This window comes from Bufo gargarizans, chromosome 6, assembly GCF_014858855.1.
Source record: "Bufo gargarizans isolate SCDJY-AF-19 chromosome 6, ASM1485885v1, whole genome shotgun sequence".
In the NCBI taxonomy this organism is placed as follows: Eukaryota; Metazoa; Chordata; class Amphibia; order Anura; family Bufonidae; genus Bufo; species Bufo gargarizans.
This window is the reverse complement of record NC_058085.1, coordinates 244,903,808-244,916,048: the sequence shown is the minus strand read 5'-3', so window position 1 is coordinate 244,916,048 and position 12,241 is coordinate 244,903,808. Positions and strand designations below refer to the sequence as shown.

The 12,241-nt window shown below is 48.0% G+C and overlaps 1 protein-coding gene across 1 annotated transcript in view; it reads right to left on the bottom strand.

Annotated features, from left to right (window-relative positions):
- The window catches only part of LOC122939831, a 31,738-nt gene extending 24,903 nt beyond the window's left edge, over positions 1-6,835 (bottom strand). Inside the window, exon 1 of the mRNA XM_044296010.1 lies at positions 6,709-6,835. The gene's annotated coding sequence lies outside the window, so the exon portion shown is untranslated. The remainder of the gene's footprint in view (positions 1-6,708) is intronic.
- Positions 6,836-12,241: the final 5,406 nt, after the last annotated feature.

The window sequence follows — 12,241 nt, the reverse complement described above, 5'->3', positions numbered from 1 at the left end:
GCAAGTTCGCTAAGAGAAGTCTCTTATCGTGACAAACAAATGAACAGCTTGTGAAAACATAGCAGGAAACTTTCTGGCCCACTGACCTCCGCTGAGGAGCTGTTTGGTGAACTAGGGCAGGAGACCAATCTAAGTGAATACGAACCAGAAGTAACAGGAGACCAGTCTGAGTGAATACGAACCAGGATTAAAAATAAACTAGGCCTATGGAATGTGACAGACCACCGAGGAAGGGAACGTAAGCCTGAAAAGAACGCAGTTATGTTTGTCAGGAGAGAGGTACCAGAGCGGTGGGTGCAGACTGCCCCGGTGACATTGAGCAAAACCATGATGTAGCAATAAACAGGAGAATGCAGCTTTGAGTGGGAGCAGAGTACAACACATGATGTAACAACAAATGGGTGAATGCAGCTTTGGATGTGAGTACCTAAAAACATGGTATAGGCGCAGCTTTGAGTATGGGTAGCGCATGAAAAGCATGGTATAAAGCAGATGTATAAATGCAACCTGAAAGTGAGCAGAGTATTGACGTGATGCGAAAGCAGACATGTGGACGCAGCTCTAGTAGTGAAAGGAGTATAGGACAAGATTTAAAAGCAGACATGTAGACGCAGCTCTAGTAGTGAAAGGAGTATAGGACAAGATGTGAAAAGCAGATATGCGGACGCAGCTTTGGATGTAAACGGAATATTAACTTGATGTGACAGCAGACATGGAAAGCGGCTTTGGTGAGTGGGGTATGCGAACTGGTGTAGCAGTAGAACTGTGAACACAACTTTGGGTATAAGCAGAGCATTAAAATTGGAATAAACGCAGCTCTGGTTGTGAGTGGAGCAAGGTGGGAACACCAGGGTGGTGCGTCCAGAGCATGAAAACGGAGTAACAGTAGCCGCTATGGCTGTAAGCCGAGTATACAACATGTAATAACAGGCATGTAATACGGATCCGGCTGTCGGCTGGTGACGGAATGAGATGTAACAGCCAACAGGTGAGCGCAGCTTGAATGTGAGACCAATCTGAGTGAATGCGAACCAAGAGTAGAAAAGTGCAGTACAGTAAGGACGTGCGGATGCAGCATAAGACATTAAATAAAAGCCGAAAGTGTAAATGCCGCTCAGGATAACAGCGGAGCATGAAAGTATGAGATTGTGGAGAAGCTCTGCCTGTATATTTATGTTTAAATTGTATTGGAGCCGTCATTTGGTTTTCTGGGCACTAGAGGCCGCTGTTTTGCAGCACAGTCAGCATGCTTCTGGGTGAACCAGTAAGTGTTGATCTGACATGGTGGAAGGATTGTGCTGTGAGGGACTGAATCCGATTCCATCCTGGCTTGCAGATGTCCGGCAGTGAATGGATACTCAAAGGAAGGAGCGCATCTGCTGTCCCCTGTCTGGATCCAGCACTTTGAAAGAGAGGTTGTCCCAGGAAGACCAGTTCCAGTGTATGGACAGAAAACCTTAGCATCAAGCAAGGCCGCACGGTTGCTGAGAGCTTGGTGGCGGCATCCTACGGCTCAGAACGGACGCAGGTCAGTACACCTGATTACCAATTGTACTTCACTGTTTGGCGCTTAAAGTAACAAAGACTAGCCTAGGCCTTGTATGCGCTAGTTAGATAGGGTTATAGCTTTGTTAGGCTTTACTGTACTGGACTGCAGCGCAGTAATTGACTTGCAGGCTCTGCTGCGTCTGCCACCGGTTAGGTGTGTCTTCTATAGCGGCACAGTGCGACTTGTAGGCTCTGCTGTGTACGCCAGCAGGCTAGGCCTGTCCCTCGGACAGGGACGGTGACTGTGGGCCTGGGGTATTACTTATACTGTTTGTACTTGTGTTAATACTGTTTCCAAAGTAAAGTATATATTCTTCCATATAAAGCTGGTGTCAGTGTTGCTTCCATGTCTGTGACTTTGCTGTATCCTGGGGAGCCCACCCCGGTACACGGCTTACGAAAGTGAAATACATGAAGTTTAAAGATGGTGGTAGCGGGGGAAGGGGGGGGGGGAGGAGACACATGGCAAGGAACAGCTACAGCAAAAGGCATAAACAATAAACGCTGCGTCCGATCTCCAAACATGACGTCAGGTGCAGCCCGGGTAACTCTTACTTCAGCCGGATTGCTGTAAAGAAACTTTTCATACGAGATGAACGAAGCAAAGTGAAACTTGTAAGATTTATAGGAACCAACTCTTCTTACCAACAACCAAATGGAAGTATTTAGGCCCAAACGAGCAAACCTGAGGTGGCAGATTCTGAGGTGAAGCCTCCCGTTCGCTAGCAAAGTCGGATCCGACCGGCCTGGAGAGACGGCCCCGGCCCAACCTACTTACGTAATATGGCGCGTGCATGCTATGGTAGCAGAGAGCAAAATAACAAGCTCCATGCTGCAAAGAAAGACTCCTACCACCAGAGAAGCTAGTGTGCTAATGGCACCTGAAAACACACACCTGAGAGTGAGGGTGTGGCTCGTATATGAAGAGCCTCCGCCCCTCCCACAAATGCAGGCTGACTAATCAGCCTTACCAACATATATAGAACCATTTATATAAAAAACAGAAACTCATAGGAGTCCACTCAGAATATGACAAAGACAAATGGGACACCTAATGGGCAAAAACAGTTACTCCCATACACTGCTGACAGAACCCTAATCCAGCAATCATCCTTTCCTTACGGTCAGCTACTAATGGAAAATATATGAATCTGTGTTCCTGAGGCTCAGACAAGAAAGGGATGCAAATGAGCTCTTAACAAGCTCTGCCTCTAATGCCACCAGATGTAAGGCAGTTGTCCTATAAGTCAGTGTTCAATCCTTTAAGGCTGACTTCACACGGGCGAGATTTCCGCGCGGGTGCAATGCGGTAGGTGAACGTATTGCACCCGCACTGAATCCGGCACCATTCATTTCAATGGGGCTGTGCACATGAGCGTTTTTTTTCACGCATCTCTTCTGCAATGCTTTAAAATCGCAGCATGCTCTATATTCTGCGTTTGTAACGCAGGACAGGCCCCATAGAAGTGAATGGGGCTGCATGAAAAACGCATTGCATCCGCAAGCAAGTGCGGGTGCGATGCGTTTTTCACTGATGGTTGCTCAGAGATGTTGTTTGTAAACCTTCAGTTTTTTATCACGCGTGTGAAAAACGCATCAAAGCGCGGAAAAAACTGAACAACTAAACGCCATTGCAGACAAAACTGACTGAACTTGCTTGCAAAATGGTGCGAGTTTAACTGAACGCACTCTGAACGCATCCGGACCTAATCCGTCACACGGGCGAGATTTCAACGCATTGCACCCGCACTGAATCCGGACCCATTCATTTCTATGGGGCTGTGCACATGAGCGGTGATTTTCACGCATCACTTGTGCGTTGCATGAAAATCGCAGCATGCTATATATTGTGCGTTTTACACGCAACGCAGGTCCCGTAGAAGTGAATGGGGCTGTGTGAAAATCGCAAGCATCTGCAAGTAAATGCGGATGCGGTGGGATTTTCACGCACGGTTGCTGGGAGACGATCGGGATGGGGACCCGATCATTATTATTTTCCCTTATAACATGGTTATAAGGGAAAATAATAGCATTCTGAATACAGAATGCTAAGTAAAATAGGGCTGGAGGGGTTGAAAAAAATTTAAATAATTTAACTCACCTTAATCCACTTGTTTGCGCAGCCGGCATCTCTTCTGTCTTCATCTGTGAGGTAAGGGACTTGTGACGACGTCACTGCGCTCATCACATGGTCCATCACATGATCCATCACCATGGAGATGGATCATGTGACGGACCATGTGATAAGCGCAGTGACATCACCACAGGTCCTTTACCTCACAGATGAAGACAGAAGAGATGCCGGCTGCGCGAAAAAGTGGATTAAGGTGAGTTAAATTATTTTAATTTTTTTTCAACCATGTTATAAGGGAAAATAATACAATCTACACAACACCTAACCCAAACCTGAACTTCTGTGAAGAAGTTCAGGTTCTGGCACCACATTAATTTTTTTATCACACACGTGCAAAACACATTGCACCTGCGCGATAAAAACTGAACAACGGAACGCAATCGCAGTCAAAACTGACTGCAATTGCGTACCTACTTGTGCGGGTTTGCTGCAATGCACCCGGGACGCATCCTGAACAAATCCGTCACGCCAGTGTGAACCCAGCCTTAAAGTGTTTCCGTCACCAGATTTTACCCGATTAAGCTAGCTGACATTAGCAATGTGCTAATGTCAGCTAAACCTAGCTAGCCTATTCCTACCTTCATCTCTGCCCCCATTTCGCCATAAATCAAACTTTTATAATATGCTAATTAGCCTCTAGGAGTAGAGGGGCGTTGTTCCTGCTCCTAGAGGCTCCGTTCTCCCACCTTTGTCGCCTCCCTCCAAGTCCTGATTGACAGGGCCAGGCAGCGTTCGCATCTGTCTGCCAGCCCTGTGCTCTGGTGAAATCTCGTGCCGTTCAGTGCGGTGAGGAAGCCGGCAGCCTGCGAGCGTCTTTCCCTCACCGCGCCTGCGCCGAATGCTGAACGGCGCGATATTTCACCAGAGCACAGGGCTGGCAGACAGATGTGAGCGCTGCCTGGCTCTGTCACTTGGAGGGAGGTGACAAAGGTGGGAGAACGGAGGCTCTAGGAGCAGGAACAACGCCCTCCCCTGCTCCTAGAGGTTAATTAGCATATTATAAAAGTTAGATTTCTGGCGAAACGGGGGCATAGATAAAAGTAGGAATAGGCTAGTTAGGTTTAGCTGACATTAGCACATCGCTAATGTCAGCTAGCCTAATAGGGTAAAATCTGGTGACAGAATCCCTTTAAATAGGCTTTGAGACATGACTTGGATAATAAAAGAAGTCAGCACCTCATCTGCAGACAGCTGTTTCAGGGTGCCTCTCATTAGTGCAGAGCAGAGAGTACTGGCTTAACTGCGTGAGAGGCCTAAATCCGGATTTTGGGGTTACTATCTCTCCTTGGGGAGGGAGCGCCTTAATTGGTGTGAGGAGGCTTATACGTCTTATATGCTCCTCTGGAATTCTGGGTAGAAAGGGATGCAAATGAGCTCTGGTGGCATTAGAGTCAATAAATATGTGTGCTGTTCGTGGAGATGTGTGAAAGAGGCCTTCATATGATCAAAATTAGCACTATAGAGGGCAGAAAAACACTTAGGCCTCTTTCAGACGGGCGTTGCGGGAAAATGTGCGGGTGCGTTGCGGGAACACCCGCGATTTTTCCGCTCGAGTGCAAAACATTGTAATGTGTTTTGCACTCGCGTGAGAAAAATCGCACATGTTTGGTACCCAAACCCGAACTTCTTCATAGAAGTTCGGGTCTGGGATCGGTGTTCTGTAGATTGTATTATTTTCCATTATAACATGGTTATAAAGGAAAATAATAGCATTCTGAATACAGAATGCATAGTAAAATAGCGCTGGAGGGGTTAAAAAAATAAATAAATAAAAAATGTAACTCACCTTAGTCCACTTGATCGCGTAGCCCGGCATCTCTTCTGTCTCCTTTGCTGAACAGGACCTGTGGTAAGCATTCATTGCAGGAACAGGACCTGTGGTGATGTCACTCCGGTCATCACATGATCCATCACCATGGTAAAAGATCATGTGATGGAACATGTGATGACCGGAGTGACAGACGAGATGCCGGGCAGCGCGATCAAGTGGACTTAGGTGAGTTAAATTTTTTATTTTATTTTTTAACCCCTTCAGCGCTATTGTACTATGCATTCTATATTCAGAATGCTATTATTTTCCCTTATAACCATGATGCGATTTTCACGCAACCCCATTAATTTCTATGGGGCCTGCGTTACGTGAAAAACGCACAAAATAGAGCATGCTGCGATTTTCACGCAACGCATAAGTGAACAGACCCATAGAAATGAATGGGTCAGGATTCAGTGCGGGTGCAATGCGTTCAACTCACGCATCGCATCCGCGCGGAATACTCGCCCGTGTGAAAGGGGCCTTAGGGCTCATGCACCACATCACGGATGTGGACCCATTTCTTTGAATGGGACCGCAATCCTGAAGGTCCAGTGTGGAACAGAGGCACGGAAGCACTACGGTGTGCTTCATGGGCTTTCCCTCCGTGCCTCAACACCGCAAAGAAATAGAACATGTTCTATTATATTTGCAATGCGGAAGGATCATGGACCCATTCAAATTGAATTGATCTGGATCCGTTTGTGGAATCCGCAAATTGTGGTCGCCAATGCATGTAACGGCCGGGCAACCGAGACCTTAGGGCTCATGCACACGGCCGCAAACAGCGGGTCTGCAATATACGGGCACCAGCCATGTGCACACCATATCATAGATGTGGACCCATGCACTATGGAGTGCTTCCGGAGTGCATGCATTAAGTTTTTGCAGTGCAGACCGCATTCGCAAATGGTGGCCACACGGTCGGTGCCTGTGGAAATCTCCTGAGCCCTAATGCAAAATACATAACATGCCCTGGAGCCACTACAGCCTCTGCACCCCTGTAGCTACACCCCTGATAATATCCTTCATCTATGTGAATGGAGCTTGGGGCCAGTGACTAGGGAGAGACCTGCTTGGTTATATGAGCCATGTACTTTAAACTTCAGGATACGCAATGTATATAACATTCTATATACTGGGACATTAGTACGAGTTTCCTCTGATCTTTATATATAATCACATAATTATTTCCAGCGGCTGTCCGCGTACTTACCTCCTCTCTCAGCTCGCACGCAGCCAGAAATTCTAAGCCTCAGGAAGACAGAGCAGCTCTGCCAGAAAAACACACTGTAAACTCCACAGACGAGAGGGAGGTGTGCCAGGAGAGGACGTCTGCCCTGCCTACAGTGGGCAGCCACATTTCCTAGTGGGCTAAACAACCTCATGATGTCATGCCCACGTCACCAGACTTACTTTCTGTGAGAGGAGCAACACTATGGAGTTTGTTAGAAAGCATGTTTTACCAAGCTTCTGGTCAGTGCCAGCAGACACCCACACTGTATACTGCAATATCAGCAGGAGAACCACATCCACAGCAGCAACGCTCTGCAGGGACTGGGAACTCTAGGGTGCACTGAGATGCAATGCTCTGCAGGACTGGGAACTCTGGGTGAACTGAGATGCAATGCTCTGCAGAGACTGGGAACTTTGGGTACACTGGGATGCAATTGTAACACCCCAGAGGTGGATTACCACTTTTGCACTCCGCTACTATCTCCTATGGTTAACCTAATGTCATTCTATGTATTAATTTCCAGGTCCTGCAAAATGTGTATTCATATTTCTTATTTATGTAACTGTTAACATGTAATTTTCCTGGTTCACCAGCAGATGGCAGCAAACATAGCAGGGCTATCTTAGGGCTCTTTCACACTTGCCTTGTCCGGATCCGGCGTGTACTCCATTTGCCGGAATTACACTCCGGATCCGGAAAAACGCAAGTGAACTGAAAGCATTTGAAGACGTCTTCAAAATGCGTTCAGTGTTACTATGGCAGCCAGGACGCTATTAAAGTCTTGGTTGCCATAGTAGCAGTGGGGAGCGGGGGAGCAGTATATTTACAGTCCGTGCGGCTCCCGGGCGCTCCAGAATGGCGTCAGAGCGCCCCATGCGCATGGATGACGTGCCATGCGATCACGTCATCCATGCGCGTGGGGCGCCCTGACGTCACTCTGGAGCGCCCCGGGAGCCGCACGGACGGTAAGTATACTGCTCCCCCGCTCCCCACTACACTTTACCATGGCTGCCAGGACTTTAGCATCTTGGCAGCCATGGTAACCATTCAGAAAAAGCTAAACGTCGGATCCGGCAATGCGCCGAAACAACGTTTAGCTTAAGGCCGGATCTGAATTAATGCCTTTCAGGATTTTGGGCCGGAGCAAAAAGCGCAGCATGCTGCGGTATTTTCTCCGGCCCAAAAACGTTCCGGTCCGGAACTGAAGACATCCTGATGCATCCTGAACGGATTTCTCTCCATTCAGAATGCATTAGGATAAAACTGATCAGGATTCTTCCGGCATAGAGCCCCGACGACGGAACTCTATGCCGGAAGACAAGAATGCAAGTGTGAAAGAGCCCAGAGAATGGAGCTTTCTATTCCATTATAACACCCACCTCTACAGGGAGGGTGTTCTAGTTAGGGGAAGGCAGAAGGAGCCTGGCCCTGTTGGACCAGCCCTTGCCAAACCAGCTGGAGCACCTGGATATGGAGGCAGAAGCTTGAAGCCTTTGAAACCAGGAGTAAAGTGTTCCCTGGACAAAGCTAGAGACAGACCAGATTACAAAGTTAAGTACAGCATAAAGAAGAAGCTGAGTTTTATAGCCAGCCTGTCAGCACAGCAGAGCCACAGAGCAACAGATGTAGAAGAGAGGAGTTTGCCTGCCACAGTTAATCCAAACGCCTGCTGAAACCAAGACAAAGCCTGAAACAGTTTGGAGAGAGGTTTATGCAAATTAAAGCTGTTATCAACTTCATCACAAGGTCTGGACTCCATTTATTTCCTCATCCCCGCTCATCAGCTGTAGAGCCAACGCCTAGGGTCCAGCGTATCCAGGTAGGAGCACAGTGACACGTGCACCAACACAGGGGCGGACACAAACAGCAGAGGGCCCCTGTGCAAGGAATCTACCTGCCCCCCCCCCCAAAAAAAAAACAAAAAAACACACATACAAATATAAATATACACATGCAAATAAAAAACATCTTGTGAATATGGATCAATATGTTTACAGTATGTATATTTATATTTTTTATACTAGGTCACGCCTCTAACTCTGCCCAAAGCATAACTGTACACAACCAGTCCCCTTAATGTCCCCACATAGTAATTATTCCCCCTTTGTAGCTGCATATAGTAGTAATGCCCACACTGTGCCCCCTTCACAGTAGCTATGCCCAGATGTGCCCCCTTCACAGTAGTTATTCCCAGGGTGCCCCCCTTCACAGTAGGTATGCCCAGAGATGCCCCCTTTCATAGCAGTTATGCCCAGATCTGTGCCCATTTCACAGTAGTTATGCCCAAATATGTGCCCCCTGCACAGTAGCTATGCCAGATATGTGCCCCTTCCCAGCAGTTATGTCCAGATATGTGCCCGCATTGCTGAGAAAAATGTTTTATTATATGCAAAAGGGGGTTTTACGATTACTCCTAGAGACTTCGCTCTCTCTGTAACTGCCGCGCCCTCTGTACTTTGACATTGCCAGTTGTGATGACATTTTCACTGCCAGTCCCTGTCAAAGTAGACAGGGAGCAGAAGTTGCAAAGAAACCGGAGCCTCTAGTGTAATAGCAATGCCCCTGTTGCTCCTACAGGCTAATTTTCTCAGCAATGCAGGCACATATGAACATGGGACCAACACAGATGTATTCAGCTGCCAAGCGCACATGTAACAAGTCAGTCAGTGGCATAGGTACAGAACTGCTGACAGATGCCCTTTAAAGCAGTTGTCCGGGTTCAGAGCTGACCCTTACATATCCCCTTCTCCCCCCGCTCAGCCCCTATAACATTTCATACTCCGATGCTCTCCCTTGGCCGGAGCTGTAAAGTGTAGGGCAAGGGCTGTGAAGTTTACATCCCTAGCAGTGTTCCCAGTGACGTCGCCAGGCTTTACAGGCTAAGGCAGGGCTAAAGCCTGTCCATTAGTGCCGGTGACGTCACCGGGCTCACTGCTAGACGGAACCCCCCCTCCCCCCCATAGCACCCCTACAGTTCCCTCAGTACTAATAAGGAACCCTGTAATAGAAATAAGGTCAATCTATAAGGCACCCCTTTGGAGCCCTCAGTAGTAATGCCGCCATCACTGCCTACAGAATTGATAATGCCTGTCCATGTAGTCCCATGTAAATAACACCAGTCCTCTCCCACCAGTCTTCTATATGATACAGTCCCATGTAAATAACCTCTCTTCCTTACAGTCTTCTATAACATACAGTCCCATGTAAATAACTTAAAGGGGTTGTCCGGGTTCAGAGCCGAACCCATATAAACTCATAATTGCACCCCCCCTGATGTTAGCATCGGAGTATGTCATGCTCCAATGCTCTCCTTTGCCCTGTGCTGGATAGCGCAGGGCAAGAGATCTTTTATTTACAATAACACAGTGTTTTACAGGATAGGTGAGCGCTAGAGCCCGCCCATCAGTGCCGGTGACATCACCGGGCTCAGTGCTGGGATGAAGCCTCCGCTTGGCAGCCCTATGGAGAGCCCGGTACGTCACCGGAACGCCACAAAATGCCTTTGCCCTGCCTGATTTAGCACAGGGCAAAGGAGAGCATCGGAGCATGAACTGCTCCGATGCTCTTGTCAGAGGGGCTGCCTGGGTGAAAATGGGGATATGTCCAGGTTCAGCTCTGAACCCAGACAACCCCTTTAAATCCCCTTCTTCAGCCCCTTCAACACACAGTCCAATGTAAATGCATCACCCCTTACCCTCCAGTCCTCTATAATATCCAGTCCCATGTAAATAACACCAGTCATCTCCCCCCAATCTTCTGTAACATACGGTCCCATGTAAGTAACAGCCACCTCCTCCCTTCAGCCCTTCTAACATACAGTCCCAGTTAAATAACATATTTCCCTACCACTAAGCAGGGAGGAGGTATAATGGGAGAACATCTCCCAGCATTTCTCTGGCACTTACATTCATTCTATCGCATCACAGGCTTCCACTGCTGAACGCTGCCTCTTTCTGCACTGGTCACATGATGGTGACCTCATCACCGGTCCTACCACCACTTCCAGTGTTGAAAAGGGTCACATGACTATGATGTCATCGCAGGTCCTTCAACTATGGAGTATAGGCAGCAGATTCACAGTAAGTCCAGATCAGCCCACCGCCCCCCTCCACCCCAAGGCGACCAGGTTACTCTGGCAGAGGAAGGGAGGAAAAAAAAAAAACACCTTGGCAATGAGAAGGGCCCCCCCTCCCTCTCTGGGCCCCTGTGCAGCTGAACCAGCTGCACAGGCGATATGTCTGCCCCTGCACCAACATTAAGGGACATTATAGGCTACCCTACACCACTCTGGCATTCCTACACCTACGTACCATCCACACAGTATCACTAAAAGGGGCCCTGCGCCCTTGTTGCTTCATTGCAACTGGCGTCACGAAACAAGTACTTTTTTCTCTTAAAGGGCCCTGGAGGGAGGCGTCCACTGCACAATGCTCTGCAGAAACTGGGAATCTTGGGTGCACTGGGATGCAATGCACTGTATGGGTGCCCTCTCATCCTAGGGATGCAATGTTCTGCAGGAGGTCAGTGCCCTCTGGGACCCCTACTGATATTCAGAATGAAGGATCCTCACCCCTCAGTGCCAATTTATCACTATGTCCTCTTTACTGTCACACCAGCATGCATCATCACTTTAAGAATGCGGCCTATTTTGGACTTTGGATTGCAGCTGTTTTTTTTTTTGTTTCCTCTTTAAATTTCAAAAGCCATTACTTTTGTCTGTTGACATAGCCGTATGAGCAGGAGTGTCGCTGCGCCTATGACCTTGATTGTAAGCTCATTGCACCACACCTAGCTAACGCCAACAAACAGTACACGATGACACTGCTGCTGCCTGCTGCCGTACACAGTACACCCACTGCAGCGGGGAGTGGTCAGCACCGCAGGGTTCACAGTTGTATCAGTGGCTTTCTAAGGCCAAGTTTGCACATAGTTTTAGTGTTGATTTTTAAAACTCATTGCAAAAAAAAACAGCCTTTTACTATGATTGCATTTTGTTTTGCAGGTGAAATATGTCAAATCAATATGGTAATTGCCTGTGTTTTTACAGGTGACGCACATTCATTTAACCGTTTTATGACCTAAGATGCATATGTGCGGTGTATGGAGCAGCCTCTCTGGCTGTGTTATTAAACTGACACCAGGGCACAATGACCAGGATTGGGGCTACTCTGATGCCAGGCTCCATTTGTCCTGTACTCTAATTGGAGCCCAGTGGTGAAATTGTGGGGCACTGATCGTTTGCTATGACAGCCTGGGGTCTTGGGAAGGCTCCCAGGCCTGCCACAGTAAACTGCCTGTTAAAATTCATGTCAGCAGATTTGCACCTACGAAACTTATTGCATGTGCCATTGGCAGCTGGAGGCATCTGTGTTGGTCCCATATTCATATATATTTTTTTATATGCAAATGAGCCTATAGGAGCAATGGGGTGCCGTTGCCTTCGCACCTACAGGCTCTGCTCTCTCAGCAGCTGCCACACCCTCTGTACTTTATTGACAGGGCCTGGTGTGGC